The sequence below is a fragment of the Moschus berezovskii genome, chromosome 14 (assembly GCF_049115385.1).
Source record: "Moschus berezovskii isolate FMDL1 chromosome 14, NW_MosBer_1.0, whole genome shotgun sequence".
Lineage (NCBI taxonomy): Eukaryota > Metazoa > Chordata > Mammalia > Artiodactyla > Moschidae > Moschus > Moschus berezovskii.
The window spans coordinates 47,738,384-47,754,851 of record NC_142473.1 but is presented as its reverse complement, the minus strand read 5'-3'; the positions used below and the strand labels follow the sequence as shown (position 1 = coordinate 47,754,851).

The 16,468-nt window shown below is 41.0% G+C and overlaps 1 pseudogene; it reads right to left on the bottom strand.

The window, feature by feature from the left end:
- Positions 1 to 570: 570 nt before the first annotated feature.
- LOC129554533 (mitochondrial import inner membrane translocase subunit Tim17-B pseudogene) lies at positions 571 to 1,255 on the bottom strand (annotated as a pseudogene).
- Between the last annotated feature and the right edge of the window lie 15,213 nt (positions 1,256 to 16,468).

Here is a 16,468-nt window from a genome sequence, read left to right as displayed (position 1 = left end):
TCATAATAACCTGGTGAAGTAGATCCATTACAGTCTCCACTGGACATGAAAGGAAACTGATGTATTAATCTGATGAACACAGACTCCAGCAGTCCTGCTCCAGGGTCCTGCCCCAGACCATCATACTCCACCTCTTCTTATGCCCTGATAGGGTGAGATTTCTTTATAAGCCTGTACTCAGGTATGTGGGCTCCATCATTTATCAAGCCCATATAAGCTGTCAGTGCAGAGTTCTCTCTTTTGTTTACTTAAAGAACAAAACCTCTCAAGACATCTTAACTAATGCAACCAGACCTTTTTGTTTTTGTTGTTTTGTTTGACTGCGCCACACAGCTTGCAGGATCTTAGCTCCCTGACCAAGGACTGAACCCTGGGCTACAGCAGTGGAAGTACTGAGTCCTAACCAGTGGACCACCAGGGAACTCCCCAAGCAGATGTTTTGTTTTGTTTTTTTTCATTTTCAAAACTGGCTTTAAATACTCATCAGAGCGCCATGCAAAGGGATTGGGGTGAGAGCGTGTTACACATGAGTGGGGTTGGGGTGACCTGAGAGAAAAGGGACCCATCCATCAGGACAGCTGGGGTGCCCCACCCCCAACCTGGGATAAGGGAACAGATAGAGGCCCTCTCGAGGGTCCCATGGGCCAACTAAGAGCCAGCCCTCCCTTTGAGGTAGATCATCGGGGACGGGACCGAGGAGGAGCTCCCACAGTGGTGGTGATAGGCGGTCACTTCCTCAGTGGTACTGCTGATAGCTGGGGTAGCCTGGGCCCAGGGTACCCTCCTTAGTGGGCAGCTGGCCAGGGTCCTCCAGGAATGGGGGTGCATTGCGGAACTGCTGGGCAGTATAGCGAGTGAGAAGGATGCCAACACCCTCGATGAGGGCCAAGAGGATGCCCCCCATCATTGCTGAGCCCACCATGGCCAATGGGCCACTGCGGGCAGCCAACACAGCTCCAGTCAGTGCTCCACTGGTGATGGAGTTCCAAGGATCTTCCTTGCCCCGAAGCCGCACCAGACCGCAGTCGATGGTGGAAAACAGGCCCCCCTACACAGCAAAGCTACCTCCAATCTGAGGGGCTCTGATCCTTACAGCATTGACACTGCCTCTCAATCGCTGCCGCATTCCGACAGGGGCTTTACGGAAGCCCTTAATGGCCTGGAAGACTCCACCGCCGATAACACCCATAGTGAAGGCTCCACTGCAATCATCCACAATTCGCCATGGGCAAGGTTCCTGAGCATACTCCTCCATCCCAAGCAGATGTTTTAAAGGCAAGGCTACACATTGCCATTCTACAGCTTCTGAGAATGTACCTCCTCCACTCAAGCAACATGCAAATACTGAAGAAAAATTTCTCAAATTCAATCATAGTTTCTGATGAAACACATATCCTTGAAGCCAACTCTGACTTCATCAGACTTTAGAAGAATGAAACAATAACCTTCTCTTTTTCACCTGGTCTGAATTGAGCTTCCGTTATATGCACTTGAAAGAGTTCAAAATTTCTGATGGTAAAAGTTATACAGCTCCAGAATGCATTCCAAGAAAGGTTTCATTTCTAAAGAAACTCTCTCCAAGAATTGTCTAGAAAGGACAATTCTTTCTTTCAAAGGGCCTTAAGTCTAGATTTTTCCCTCTAGATTTCAAAAGCAAATAAATAAGAAGAAATAAATCAATTGTCTCATCACCTTCCTGAAGAGGCAGACAGATATTATTATCCCAGTTTGATAGGTTCAAATGGGCACAAAAATACTGAATTATTTCTTGTTGTTATCCACCATGTCAAGAGACCTGCTAGGAATGGAAAATACTTTTTAGCCTCAGGACAACACTTCTTTTTTTAAAAAGAAAACATATGGAATCTAAAAAGAGGGGATATATGTATGTGTATAACCGATTCACTTTAGTGTACACCTGAAACTAACACAACATTGTAAATCAACTGTACTCCAATACAAATTTTTTTTTTAAAGGAAAGAAGAAATCTGCAACAATGAACACTTAACCAAGAAAAAAGATTAAATTCTAAAGCTCATTTATTCCACCAAAGTAAATTCTAGCCACTCCCTTAGTCAAGTACCAGACATAGTTCAGGTAAGTGAACGTGTGAGCAGAAAATATGGGAATTGGATCCTTTAGCTTATCACCTTTTCGCCCAGTTACTTCTGTATACGTTTTCTGCTTTGAATACTCTTTCATCATTTGCTCTTCAGGGAATCTGATCATTGCGTTGCCTTTTGAGATCTAGTTGTGAGGCATCTGGAGTTCATGGTGAGAACAAGATTTCCAACTGTGAGAAAGGTATTTTCCTAATAACAGCTGTTACCTCTGTGGGGGGTGGGATTGTACAGAACTTTTTCCCTAAATTAAGTATTTCTGAAATGTTTGAAATTCTTCAATGAGTATGGCTTGCTTCTGTAATCAGAAAAAAGTAAACACATATTTCTTTAAATGTTCAATGCCAAAAATAAAAAGGCAGCCCCACAAAAAAGAAAAATATTTTACCTATGGAGTTCTCCAAGGGTATAGTATTTCTTTATCAGCTCAGTTTGGTTACTCAGTCATGTCCAACTCTTTGTGATCCCATGGACTCCAGGCTTCCCTGACCATCACCAACTCCCAGAGTTTACTCAATTTATGTCCATTGAGTCAGTGGTGCCATCCAACCATCTCATCCTCTGTCGTCCCCTTCTCCTCCTGCCCTCAATCTTTCCCAGCATCAGGGTCTTTTCAAATTTCTCTATCAGCTAGTGCATTTTTTCCTTTTTATCTTCTAATGATAAAATCCTGTTCTTCTTAAAATTTGTGATGTCTTAACAGAATTATAATAATGCCAGGTCTCTGCTTCCAGTCATCCTTTTCAAATCATTCCCCACACTGTTACCAGAGGGATCTTTCTAAAACAGATCTGAAGAAGTTACATTCCTGTTGCAAATTTACCTGAGGCTCTTCCTCCTTCGCAGGGCTCCAGGGGCTCCATGAACCAACCTCTACCTACCTGCTGCTTCTCAGCTGCATTGCCCTTTACTTGTCACCTTGCTCTTTAAGGCTCTCCAATCCCAGACTAAGTTTTAGGGACACCATCTCAAGGCCCAGACTGAACCATCTCTGTCTCTGTCTAAATGAGAATGCACAAAGATCTCTCCAAAAAGCTTGACTTGCTGGGGCTGCACTCAGAGGTGCCTGTGAGTAGGATTGAGGTCATAAAGATTGAGACACAAGAGCTGGCACTATAGTGGGTGGAGTGTCTTGCAACAACATGGACAGACATAGAGGACATTGTGCTTAGAGAAGAAAGTCAAGACAGAGAAAGACAAATACTGTATGTTGTCACTTATTTGTAGAATCTACAAAAATAACAAATGAACGACGTATATAATGAAACAGAATCACGGACATGGAGAACAAACTAGTTGTTTCCAGTAGGAGAGTGAGAGGAAGAGGGGCAAGACAGGAGCAAGTTAAGAGAGACAAACTACTACGTATAAGACAGACGAGCTACAGGGATACACTCTACAGAATAGGGAAATGTAGCCATTATTTTGTAATAATTTTGAATAGAGTATATTCTATAAAAATATTAAATCACTGTGCTGTACACCAGAAATAAAATACTGTAAATCAACTAGACTTTCAATTTTTAAAAAGGTGGATGGAGAGCCATCACTTTGCTGATCCTCTGTGACCATCTTATCACTCCTGTTTTAACAACAGGAGAATCACCAGCACATCTCTATATCCCTTGATATTGGTTTTCTTTGTGACTTCAGAGGTTTGACATAAGCCTCTGGTGGCTGCTGTGATGTCTGCTAAATGGATCACTTGATATCTCTAGCCCAGAACCAAACTCACAGTGAGTGCCATGTAGACCAGAGGCTACTTAGCTCTACCAGGCCTCCTGAGTTCCTGTTGTTGCTGAAGCATCAGGAAGGAGACTTAAGAAGGAAGAGAGGCCACACCAGAGTGGTTCAAAGGCCAGTTTGTTCCTTGCTTGCTCTTATTATGCAATAGTTGGAAGCACCCCAAGCTTTGACATCTCTTGATCATGCGTGGGATATGAACTGGGGCTCGTAAGGACACAAAAAGCATGTGCTAGTGACTGCAACTGGAGCAAATATGCAGATGGGTGGTCAAGATCTGGAAAGGAATTAGCCAAAATATAATTAGTAATGTATCAGGTTAATGGGATTATGGATTACTATTTCTTTTTAAAAAAAATAGTTTTTGTTTATTTAACTTTTTGGCTCTCCTGGGTCTTCGTTGTAGCGAGAGCTTTTCTCTAGCTGTGACGAGCAGGGTCTACTCTCGTTGCAAAGCACGGGCTTCTCGTTCTGGTGACTTCTCCTGTTATGGAGCACGGGCTCTAGGGTGTGTGGTTTTCAGTAGTTGCAGTTCCTAGAGTCTAGAGCACAGGCTCAAGAGTTCTGGCCCACAGGTTTAGTTGCATGTGGGATCTTCCCGGACAGGAGATCAAACTTGTGTCTCCTGCATTGGCATGGGCTTCCCAAGTGGTGCCTCTTCACCACTGAGCCATCAGGGAAGCCCTAAATAATTTATTTTTCAAGTACTTGCTAAGAGAAGAGGGAGTAAGGGAAGAAAAGAATGCTGCACCCTTGAGAACTGAATTTCTAGGGCTTAGTGTAATGGGATATATATATATACATATATACATATATATATATATATAAATATATAAAATAATCCATCCCACAAGTCACCATAGAGCTCAGTCGAATCCACCCAAAGAATTAGAAAGTCATTGAAGTCAATTTTGGGGCACCTTGAAGACAGTCTAGTCCAATTCTTCCTTTTATAGAAGAGAAAACTGAGTTTCAGAGAGATCAAGCAGTTTTCTACACTAGCACAGCTAATCTGTGGTAGAGCTAAAAAGAGAACTCAGGCTTACCTTTCCACCAATGAAAGGAAAAATTTTATTCTTTCTTATTACTGCCTTTCAAACACATTCTGTCAATTCTCCCTTTCCAGCCACTTAACCTACCATCTTTGGTCCTCCAGCCAGTTTCTCACATAGCTCTCAGGTGAGAAAAAAACATCAGTTTCTCTCCACCACAAGTCAGGGGACTCCGGTCAGATTGTCCCAAGAACTCTCAGCACACTCTGCTCCAGGTCTCGGAGGCCTCGGGGCAGGTCTTCCACTCAGCACACATCCACCCGGGTGTCAGTCTCGCTGCTTGATAGGTCCCTATTGTTTCCTTTCCCTTGACCAGAGAGAGAGAAAACCACAGTGCTTTTTAGTTCTCTTCAAAGTAATCCTCATTTTTTTTTTCTCATATTTTAAGTGTTAAAACCATCCTCATTTTTTAAACCTCTTCCCTGGATCTTCTTTCCTCAAACCAAAAGTGGGAGTAACAGGTTACAGATGTCAGAATCAATGTGGGGGCCACCCCTTGAGCAAGTAGAGCATAAACAACCTGACAGGTCTCCTTATAATATGAGGGTACTCGCCACCTACTAGCCTAAGCTCTGAAATGAAGAAAATAAGGAAGTCTCATTTAATGTTTTGGGGAGGCGGGTTGAATTGGGAGATTGGGATTGACATATATACACTACTATATGTAAAATTAGATGACTAATGAGAATCTACTGTACAGCACAGGAAACTCTACTCAGTGATCTGTGATGACCTAAATGGGAAAGAAATGTATAGCTGATTCATTTTGTTGATGCGGGAACTAACACAAAATTGTAAAGCGATGATACTCTAATAAAATTTTTTTTAAAACACACAGAAACAATTGCCTCTGTTTCTTTCCTGGTGTCTTTGTTTCAGCTGAATCATTTTTCAATTTGATTTTTACTACATTAGGCGTTCAAATGAGAGAATGCATGTTTCTGATTTTTTTTTAGTTGGTTGGATCCTATTGCGGGACCAACTTCTGTCTCTCTCCTTCCCCTCAGCTGAGACTCTCAATAGCATCTGCAGAACCCTGCACAGAGACAAGAGGAATTTACAGTACGTCCATCCCTCACTCTAGGGTTTCCTATCAAGGCTGTTGATCATCTAAACTTAGGCCCCGGTCCTATCTGTTATCTGAACTTCAGTCTTATTCTCGAGACTCAGCCCTCCTGGCCCTGCCATGGACACTCCAGACCTAGTCCATGGATTTCAGCCTAGTCTAGTGCTTTAGCTCCAATCCTGACTCCCTGCCCAATCTCGATCCCCCTGCAACTGGTACATGTCTACCCCTTTCAATTTCTTAAGATTGGACTGGCCCTGAACTTTAGTCCAGTGGCTAGGGTCCTGCTACCTGCCAACCAGACTTATCTGTTTATCTGAAATCCTGAGTATTTCCTACCTCAGAACTTTCTGTCTCACATTAAGACATGCCATGTTCTGTTTGGTCCTGGGAAATAACTGCTTGCCCATGCTGCCGCTTGTTATTTGCTTCTGTGTCCTTCCAACGGTGGAGCTGGCCTGCCTAGGACTATTTCAGTTGACACTGTGTTCCCTGGTGGTATCAGATCCCAGTTTCTTCTTCTCAGTTGGCTGTAGACTATCACAGGACTCCAACCAGGCATAAACCATTTCCCATGAGTAGAATGTTTTGTTATAAAACTGCTCTGAAGAACAGCACAACCCCTTGGGACTAAACCAGGAAAACACCCTTATGCAGGGAGTCATTTGAGGGCAGACCATGGGCTTCCCAAGTGGTGCTAATGATAAAGAACCTGCCTGCCAATGCAGGAGACATAAGAGACATGGGTTTGATCCCTGGGTTGGAAAGATCCCCGGGTGGAGGGCATGGTGATCCACTCCAGTATTCTTGCCTGGAGAATCCCATGGACAGAGAAACCTGGCAGGCTACAGTCTATAGGGTCACAAAGAGTCAGATAAGACTGAAGGGACTTAGCAAGCACATATGAAGTCACCTACTGTCTCTACTCAGGCACAGTCAACATGGATCACAGACTGCTGAGTCCTAACTCAGTGAATGTATGTATAATGGACATTTATCTTGCCTGTCCAGCATCCCTTCTAGTCTGGTATCATAATTTTTCCTTTCCCATTCTCAATCCATAGCGTTCTAGTAGGGTTGACCCAAACCTCAGGCTTACCCCTGGCCAATCAGAGCAACATAATACTCCTCAAACAGAGATTATTTCAGGGATGTGCATGTGACTCAAGCTGAGCCAAGGACAGTCTTACTTGGGAATGTTATAGGACCTATCACAAAAGAGGTGCTTTCTTCCGGGGTTGTTAAATTGGTTGAATGTAATCCGGAGCTACTGGGAGCCGTCTTTGATATCATGCAAGGAGAGATTGCCTGGTAATGAAATCCATTTAGAGGAAAACAAAACAGAAAGCCAAAGGCAAACTTGTTACAACATTGATCCAATCCTAACGCCAGCAATCCACCAATGGACTCCTTGGTTCATAAACCAATCGATTTTCTTCTATCCTGTAAGTCAGTAGGAGTTGGTTTCCTATTCAGTTCAGTTCAGTTTAGTCACCCAGTCATGTCTGACTCTTTGCAACCCCATGGACTGCAGCACACCAGGCTTCCCTGTCTATCACTAAATCCCAGAGCTTGCTCAAACTCATGTTCATTGAGTCGGTGATGCCATCCAACCATCTCATCCTCTATCATCCCCTTCTCCTCCTTCCTTCAGTATTTCCCAGCATCAGGGTCTTTTCCAATGAGTCAGTTCTTCACATCAGTTGGCCAAAGTATTGGAGTTTCAGCTTTAACATCAATCCTTCCAATGAATATTCAGGACTGATTTCCTTTAGGATGGACTGGTTGGATCTCCTTGCTGTCCAAGGGACTCTCAAGAGTCTTCTCCAACACCACAGTTCAAAAGCATCAGTTCTTTGGCACTCAGCTTTCTTTATAGACCAACTCTCACATCCATACATGACTACTGGAAAAACCATAGCTTTGACTAGACGGATCTTTGTTGGGAAAGTAATATTTCTGCTTTTTAATATGCTGTCCGGGTTGGTCACAGCTTTTCTTCCAAGGAGCAAGCGTCTTTTAATTTCATGGCTACAGTCACCATCTGCAGTGGTTTCCTATCGAAACTAATACAGCTGATAAAAAAGACTGATTGGTATTTCCTTCTGCTTCACCAGCTCAGTAAACCTCCAGGAAGGAACTATGCCAAAGAAAAGTCAGTTGAAAAAGTTTTCAAAAATGTATTCTTCATTTATTCAACTATTAAGTTTAAGAAAGCAGCATTATACAATGAAAACAAAACAAGTTTCAGAGCCTGTCAGAGTCCTACTCAAATCTTATTTTCTTTTCCTTCCAGTTTTATGGAGATATAATTAGCATACAGCACCATGTAAGTTTAAGGTGAACAGTATGATGATTTGAATTACATACATCATGAAGTGACTATCACAATAAGGTTCCTGAATGTGTATCATCTCATATAGATACAAAATTAAAGAAAGAAAAAATGTATTTCTCTGTAATGAGAACTCTTAGGATTTACTCTTTTAACCATTTTCATATATAACATACAGCAGTGTTAGTTATATTTATTATGGTGTACTTTAAATCCCTATTACTTATTTATCTTGTAACTAGAAGTTTGTACCTTTCGACTGCTTTCACCCAGTTTCTCCTTCCCCAACCCCTTCCCCTCAGGTAACCACAAATCTGATCTCTTTTTCTATGAGTTTGTTCATTTTTGAAGCATAATTAACCTACAACAGGATATTAGTTCCTGTTACACAACATAGTGACTTGGTATATTTATGCATTTCAAAATGATCACCAGGATAAGTTTGGTTATAATCTGTCAGCATACAAAGATATTACATAATTATTGACTATATTCTCCACACTGTACATTTTGTACCCATGACTCATTTATTCTGCAGTTGGAAGTTTGTACCTCTTAATCTCCCTCACCTATATACTGGGCAGGTTAATTAATACCTCTGAGCCTCTATTTCTTCTTTTATAAAATGAGAAAAACAGTACCTTCATCCTAGGGCTATTATGAGGAATAGACATCATGTATATGGTGCCTAAAAAAGGCTTTCAATACTTGGTAGTTATTTTAATTAGCATACACCTTGACCTGCAAAGTGCTTTGGCCTAGTTATTTTAGAGGGATTTACAAAACAAAAGCAAAAGGAAAAAACTTGGTCACTACCTTCAGAGATTCAAAATCTAACTAGAGGAAGAGATGTTAGAGAGAGAGAAAAGAAGCTGTCATGTGACTGGTAGAAATCTTGATAACTGAGAGGAAGGAGCTAATTTCCTCTGGGGTGAATACAAAAGTCTTCGTGGAAGGAATGGAATTTGGACCCTAGAATGAACAGTATTTTTGATAAACAGAGATTGGAAGGAAGAGCATCCCAGAAAAACAAAGAGTAAGGGGAGTGAGAAAATGCATGGCTCTGTCTGTGGGAGTACAGAGCATATCAACATGGCTGGAGTCAGAATCCATATAGGAGAAAACGGTGAAGCTGCAGAAGTTTACTGCTCTCAGACCTGGGGTGTGGGATGTGCTAAGGTATGTGGCTTCTATTGTAGTCTCAGGGAATAGAATCAGGCAATGGTAACCTTTGAACGCTTTAGGTTAGTGTTTGTACAAGAGGAAAGTTATGATTGGTCAGAAATCACTTAGATCCTCTTTTAAACTGCACAGTTCAACCAGCTGTCCTTAGAATGCCTGCCTCAGTGAACCGCTATTACTGAGAAGTGCATGTTATAACTTTCAGCTGTTATGAAACGTGAAGGATGGCTGGTAAACATCACCCCAAAGGCAGAGACGCAAAAGGGCACCAGGATCAGTAAAGCTTTAAAAAAACGGAGGGAATGTGGGAAGGATCTGTGTTCATCTCTTGCTTGGACTCCTACAATCATTTCCTCCTAACTGCTTTCTCTGCCTGTGATCCTTCTAACTATTTTCAAACTATTTTATATTTCATGGCCAGATTAATTTTTCTGTCCTGATCCTGTCATTCCAACTCGAAAACCTGTAATAACAAGCCACTATCGACAGAACAGACTGAAGTTCTTGATTTCCCTGGGAAGGCTCCTTTTGAATGAGACTTTTCGACCATGCTTCTTGGTGTTTTGTCATCAAGTACTTCTGGTCCACCAAGCAACTATTCCAGAATCCCTTGTTTTCCTGTCTCCATGCCTTTTTCATGCTGCTCATTCTACCTGGAGTATTGAATCACTCCACATTCCCTTTCTTATCTATCTTCATTTTTTCTATCCTTAAATGCTTAATTTAGGTGCCTTTCTTGAACCCCGCTATGTCCCACTCTACCTTTGATAATGTCTCCCCATTCTGAGCTCCCATAGAACTTTACCTATATTTCTCTTTAGCCATGCATACTTTGCTTTTTATTTATTTTTTATTTTTTTTTTAGATTTGGATGTAGCACATTGCTTTTATTTTTTTTATTTATTTTGGTAATTAATTTATTTTTTATTGGAGGCAAATTATTTTACAATATTATATTGGTTGGTTTTGCCATACATTGACATGAATTCGCCCTGGGTTTACATAAGTTCCCCCTCCTGAACCCCCCTCCCACCTCCCTCCTCCCTTTATCCTCCCTCTGGGTCATCCCCGCATGCCAGCCCCGAGCATCCTATAACATGCATTGACCCTGAACTAGTGATTCGTTTCACATATGACAACATACGTGTTTCAATGCCATTCTCCCAAATCATCCCACCCTCACCCTCTCCCATAGAGTCCCAAAGACTGTTCTATACATCTGTGTCTCTTTTGCTGTCTCGTATACAGGGTTATCATTTGCATCTTTCTAAATTCCATATATATGCGTTAGTATACTGTATTGGTGTTTTTCTTTCTGGCTTACTTCACTCTGTATAATAGGCTCCAGTTTCATCCACCTCATTAGAACTGATTCAAATGTATTCTTTTTAATGGCTGAATAATACTCCATTGTGTATATGTACCAAAGCTTTCTTATCCATTCGTCTGCAGATGGACATCTAGGTTGCCTCCATGTCCTGGCTATTATAAACAGTGCTGCAATGAACATTGGAGTACATGTGTCTCTTTCAATTCTGGTTTCCTCGGTGTGTATGCCCAGGAGTGCGATTGCTGGATCATATGGCAGTTCTATTTCCAGTTTTTTGAGGAATCTCCACACTGTTCTCCATAGTGGCTGTACTAGTTTGCATTTCCACCAACAGTGTAAGAGGGTTCCCTTCTCTCCACACCCTCTTCAGCATTTATTGCATGTAGACTTTTGGATAGCAGCCATTCTGACTGGTGTGAAATGGTATCTCATTGTGGTTTTGATTTGCATCTCTCTGATTATGAGGGATGTTGAGCATCTTTTCATGTGTTTGTTAGCCATCTTTATGTCTTCTTTGGAGAAATGTCTGTTTAGTTCTTTGGCCCATTTTTTGATTGGGTCATTTATTTTTCTGGAATTGAGCTGCAGGAGCTGCTTGTATATTTTGGAGATTAATCCTTTATCCGTTGCTTCATTTGCTATTATTTTCTCCCATTCTGAAGGCTGTCTTTTCACCTTACTTATAGTTTCCTTTGCTGTGCAGAAGCTTTTGATTTTAATTAGGTCCCATTTGTTTATTTTTGCTTTTATTTCCAATATTCTGGGAGGTGGGTCATGGAGGATCCTGCTGTGATTTATGTCGGAGAGTGTTTTGCCTACGTTCTCCTCTAGGAGTTTTATAGTTTCTGGTCTTACATTTAGCTCTCTAATCCATTTTGAATTTATTTTTGTGTATGGTGTTAGGAAGTGTTCTAGTTTCATTCTTTTACAGGTGGCTGACCAGTTTTCCCAGCATCACTTGTTAAAGAGACTGTCTTTTCTCCATTTTATATTCTTGCCTCCTTTGTCAAAGATGAGGTGTCCATAGGTGCGTGGATTTATCTCTGGGCTTTCTATTTTGTTCCATTGATCTACATTTCTGTCTTTATGCCAGTACCATACTGTCTTGATGATTGTGGCTTTGTAGTAGAGCCTGAAGTCCGGCAGGTTAATTCCCCCAGTTCCATTTTTCTTCCTCAAGATTGCTTTGGCTATTCGAGGTTTTTTGTATTTCCATATAAATTGTGAGATTATTTGTTCTAGTTCTGTGAAAAATATCGTTGGTAGCTTGATAGGGATTGCATTGAATGTATAAATTACTTTGGGTAGTATACTCATTTTTACAATATTTATTCTTCCAATCCATTAACATGGTATATTTCTCCATCTATTAGTGTCCTCTTTGATTACTTTCACTAAGGTTTTATAGTTTTCTATGTACAAGTCTTTTGTTTCCTTAGGTAGATATATTCCTAAGTATTTAATTCTTTTCGTTGCAACAGTGAATGGAATAGTTTCCTTAATTTCTCTTTCTATTTTCTCATTATTAGTGTATAGGAATGCAAGGGATTTCTGTGTGTTGATTTTAAATCCTGCAACATTACTGTAATCATTGATTAGCTCTAGTAGTTTTCTGGTAGAGTCTCTAGGGTTTTCTGTGTAGAGGATCATGTCATCAGCGAACAGTGAAAGTTTTACTTCTTCTTTTCCAATTTGGATTCCTTTTATGTCTTTTTCTGCTCTGATTGCTGTGGCCAAAACTTCCAGAACTATGTTGAATAGTAGTGGTGAGAGTGGGCACCCTTGTCTTGTTCCTGACTTTAGGGGAAATTCTTTCACTTTTTCACCATTGAGGATAATGTTTGCTGTGGGTTTGTCATATATAGCTTTTATTATGTTGAGGTATGTCCCTTCTATTCCCACTTTCTGGAGGGTTTTTATCATAAATGGATGTTGAATTTTGTCGAAGGCTTTCTCTGCATCTATTGAGATAATCATATGATTTTTATTTTTCAGTTTGTTAATGTGGTGTATTACGTTGATTGATTTGCGGATATTGATAATTTGCTTTTTAAAAGAGACTCTGAAGTTATTTATTTTTAAAAAATCAAAAATTTAAACACAGTGTAATAAATAAAATCACACATACACCCACCACACAGAAGCACCAATTTTTAACCTTCATATTTGTACTCGTATTCTTTTTTCTTTTTTTAATTGAGGTATAGTTGATTTACAATGTTTCACGTGTACAGCAAAGTGATTCAGTTGTATATATATATATACATATATACAAATTTGGAAAACTAAGCAGTGGCCATAGGACCGGAGAAAGTCAGTTTTCATTCCAATCACAAAGAAAGGCAATGCCAAAGAATGTTCAAACTACTGCACCATTGCACTCATCTCACATGCTAGCAAAGTAATGTTCAAAATTCTCCAAACCAGGTTTCAACAGTATATGAACCGTGAACTTCCAGACGTTCAAGCTGGATTTAGAAAAGGCAAAGGAACCAGAGATCAACTTACCAACATCCATTTGATCATTGAAAAAGCAAGAGACTTCCAGGAAAACATCTACTTTCGCTTTATTTATCAAAGCCTTTGTATGGATTACAGCAAACTGTGGGAAATTCTTCAAAAGCTGGGAATACCAGACCACCTGACCTGCCTCCTGAGAAATCTGTATGCAGGTCAGGAAGCAACAGTTAGAACCAGACATGGAACAACAGACTGGTTCCAAATTGGGAAAGGAGTACGTCAAGGCTTCAGTTCAGTTCAGTTCAGTTGCTCAGTCATGTCCAACTCTTTGCAACCCCATAGACTGCACAACACCAGGCCTCCCTGTCCATTGCCAACTCCCGGAGTTTACTCAAACTCATGTCCATTGAGTCAGTGATGCCATCAAACCATCTCATCCTCTGTTGTCCCCTTCACCTCCTACTTCAATCTTTCCCAGCATCAGGGTCTTTTCAAATGAGTTAGTTCTTCAAATCAGGTGGCCAAAGTATTGGAGTTTCGGCTTCAGCATTAGTCTTTCCAAAGAATATTCAGGACTGATTTCCTTTAGGATGGACTGGTTGGATCTCCTTGCAGTCCAAGGGACTCTCAAGGGTCTTCTCCACAGTTCAAAAGCATCAGTTCTTCAGTGCTCAGCTTTCTTTACCATCCAACTCTCACATCCATACATTACTACTGGAAAAACCATAGCTTTGACTAGACAGACTTTTGTTGGTAAAGTAATGTCGGACCTTTGTTGGTAAAGTAATGTCTCTGTTTTTTAACATGCTGTCTAGGTTGGTCATAACTTTTCTTCCAAGGAACAAGCATCTTTTAATTTCATGGCTGCAATCACTATCTGCAGTGATTTTGGAGCCCAAAAATATAAAGTCTGTCACTGTTTCCACTGTTTCCCCATCTATTTCCCATGAAGTGATGGGACCAGATGCCATGATCTTAGTTTTCTGAACGTTCAGCTTTAAGCCAACTTTTTCACTCTCCTGTTTCACTTTCATCAAGGGGCTCTTTAGTTCTTCTTTGCTTTCTCCCATAAGGGTGGTGTCATCTGCATATCTGAGGTTGTTGATATTTCTCCTGGCAATCTTGATTCCAGCTTGTGCTTCTTCCAGCCCAGTGTTTCTCATGATGTACTCTGCACATAAGTTAAATAAGTAGAGTGACAATATACAGCCTTGAGGTACTCCTTTCCGTATTTGGAACCAGCCTGTTGTTCCATGTCCAGTTCTAACTGTTGCTTCTTGACCTGCATACAGATTTCTCAGGAGGCAGGTCAGGTGGCCTGGTATTCTCATCTCGAAGAATTTTCCACAGTTTGTTGTGGTCCACACAGTCAAAGGCTTTGGCATAGTCAATAAAGCAGAAGTAGATATTTTTCTGGAATTCTCTTGCTTTTTGGATGATCCAACGGATGTTGGTAAGTTGATCTCTGGTTTCTCTGCCTTTTCTAAATCCAGGTTGAACATCTGGAATTTCATGGTTCATGTACTGTTGAAGCCTGGCTTGGAGAATTTTACTTTACTAGTGTTTTAGATAACCGCAATTGTGCATCAGTTTGAGCATTCTTTGGCAATGCCTTTCTTTGGCACTGGAATGAAAACTGACCTTTTCCAGTCCTGTGGCCACTGCTGAGTCTTCCAAATTTCCTGGCATATTGAGTGCAGCACTTTCACAGCATCATCTTTTAGGATTTAAAATAGCTCAACTGGAATTCCATCACTTCCTCTAGCTTTGTTCATAGTGATGCTTCCTAAGGCCCACTTGACTTTGCATTCATCATGGGAAATATCAACCTAGATGAAGCAGAAGCTGGAGTCAAGAGTGTCAGGAGAAACCTCAATCACCTCAGATACGCAAATGACACCACCCTTATGGCAGAAAGCGAAGAAGAACCAAAGAGCCTCGATGAAACTGAAATAGAATAGTGAAAAATTTGGCTTAAAACTCAACATTCAGAAAACTAAGTTCATGGCATCCGGTCCTATCGTTTCATGGCAAATAAATGGGGAAACATGGGAAACAGTGACAGTCTTTATACTTTTGGGTTCCAAAATCGCTGCAGATGGTGACTACAGCCATGAAAATTAAGATGCTTGCTCCTTGGAAGAAAAGCTATGACCAACCTAGACAGCATATTAAAAAGCCGAGACATTACTTTTCTGACAAAGGTCCACTTAGTCAAAGCTATGGTTTTTCCAGTAGTCATGTATGGATGTGAGAGTTGGACAGTAAAGAAAGCTGATCACTGAAGAATTGATACTTTTGAACTGTGGTGTCGGAGAAGACTCTCGAGAGTCCCTTGGACTGCAAGGAGATCAAACCAGTCAATCCTGAAGGAAATCAGTCCTGAATATTCATTGAAAGGACTGATGCTTAAGCTGAAACTCCAATACTTCGGCCATCTGATGTGAAGAACTGATTCATTGGAAAATACCCTGATGCTGGGAAAGATTGAAGGCAGGAGGAGAAGGGGACGACAGAGGATAAGATGGTTGGATGGCATCACTGACTCGATGGACATGAGTTTGAGCAAGCAGGTGATGGACAAGGAAACCTGGCGTGCTGCAGTCCATGGAGTCGCAAAGTCGGACATGACTGAGCAGCTGAACTGAACTGATAGATATGTACATATACATTTATATGCATGTTCAGTTGCTCAATTTTGTCTGACTCTTAGTGACTCTATGGACTGTAGCCCACCGGGCTCCACTGTTGGTGGGATTTTCCAGGCAAGAATACTGGAGTGGGTTGCCACTTCCTTCTCGAGGGTATCTTCCCAATCCAGGTATTGAACCCGTGTCTCCTCCAGTGCAGGTGGGTTCATTACTAATGAGCCACTGGGAAAGCCCAATATGTATGTATATATATTCTTTTTCAGATACTTTTCTATTGTAGGTTATTACAGCATAAGCATTTATATCCCTAAAAGACTGAAACATTATAGGTAAAATTATCTCCTTTAACCACACACTTTCCCACTCAGTCCCATTTCTGCTCTCAATGTCCAGTGGTAATGGCTACCATGAGTTTGGGGTGTATCCATCCATTCCATTCCCTATAATTTTATCTGAGTATGTATATGTATCCATATCCATCACCAATGGACTGTGATGTTGTGTGTTCTTAAATTTATGTTAATGGTA